The sequence below is a fragment of the Trichechus manatus genome, unplaced genomic scaffold (assembly GCF_000243295.1).
Source record: "Trichechus manatus latirostris isolate Lorelei unplaced genomic scaffold, TriManLat1.0 scaffold00141, whole genome shotgun sequence".
In the NCBI taxonomy this organism is placed as follows: domain Eukaryota; kingdom Metazoa; phylum Chordata; class Mammalia; order Sirenia; family Trichechidae; genus Trichechus; species Trichechus manatus.
The window spans coordinates 4,079,007-4,080,096 of NW_004444077.1; the positions used below are offsets into that span (position 1 = coordinate 4,079,007).

Consider the following 1,090-nt stretch of genomic DNA (forward strand, 5'->3'; position numbering starts at 1 on the left):
ATAACCTTAAACCAAAAAATATCCCCTGAAGTTTTCTTAAAACCAAAGAATAGTTTAGCTTAACTAGTAAAGAATGTCTGCCTTGAGCATGTGCGCTCGTTTAAAATCTATCTAAACGGGATCAAATTGTCAACAGCAACTTCAAAGATCAGATGGAAAATTTAGGGAGCAGTGGGTTTATGTTAACAGGGGAGGAACAACTTGGAAAATGAGGGTGAGACTGGCTGCACAATTCAAAGAATGTAATCAATGTCACTGACTTGTACATGCAAAAATTGTTGACTTGGTGTATGTTCTGCTGTGTATATTCTCAACCACAACAACAAAACAAAAAATATATATAAAAAAAGCTTATCAAAAAGATATTATGTCAGCTTGCTAAATGATGACAGAATGCATACCTACTAATTAATTTGTGGGTAAGATTAGTATTTGAAATATGTGTTTTAAGGTTCTATAATCTCAGCTAGAGAAGGGTCCCAAATATGGCTCTATACTTCTTAGTAGCCTATAGAGGAAAACATTACTAAACTTAAAAGCAAACTAATTGCTCCCAAAGTATTCCTGGTACTATTTGAGGAAAATTTCTTCCACCTATCTTCATAAAGAGATCCATTCAAAAAACAAAATCATAGGTTGTTTCTAAGAACATTCTTCCATCTAGGCTGATATGTACAATGTTAAAACTCGGTGCAATATAAAATGGTTAAGCACTTGGCTGCTAACGAAAAGGTTAGAGGTTTGAGACTATTCAGAAGGGCCTTGGAAGAAAGGTCTGGTGATGTACTTTCAGAAAATTAGCGACTGAAAATCCTGTGAAGCACAGTTCTACTCTGACACACACAGGGTCGTCATGAGTCAGAATCAATTCCATGGCAACTAGTTTCATTTTTAGCTAAGAGGACAAAATACTGTTGCAAGTACATAGTTTTCTGGCTTAATCAAGGAATAAAATTTGAGTATCTACAGAGGTTTTCTTTAACTTTCTAATTGAGCTATAACTCAAAACCTAAATATTTTCAATGTCCATAAAATGTAAATGCTTTCAATGGATTCCTTCCATCCATCCATCCATCCATCCAAAACACCA

At 34.7% G+C, this 1,090-nt stretch overlaps 1 protein-coding gene across 8 annotated transcripts in view; it reads right to left on the reverse strand.

Moving 5' to 3' along the window:
• CEP295 (centrosomal protein 295) overlaps positions 1 to 1,090 on the reverse strand; it is a 33,471-nt gene that overhangs the window by 27,124 nt on the left and 5,257 nt on the right. The gene's annotated exons all lie outside the window — the stretch shown is intronic.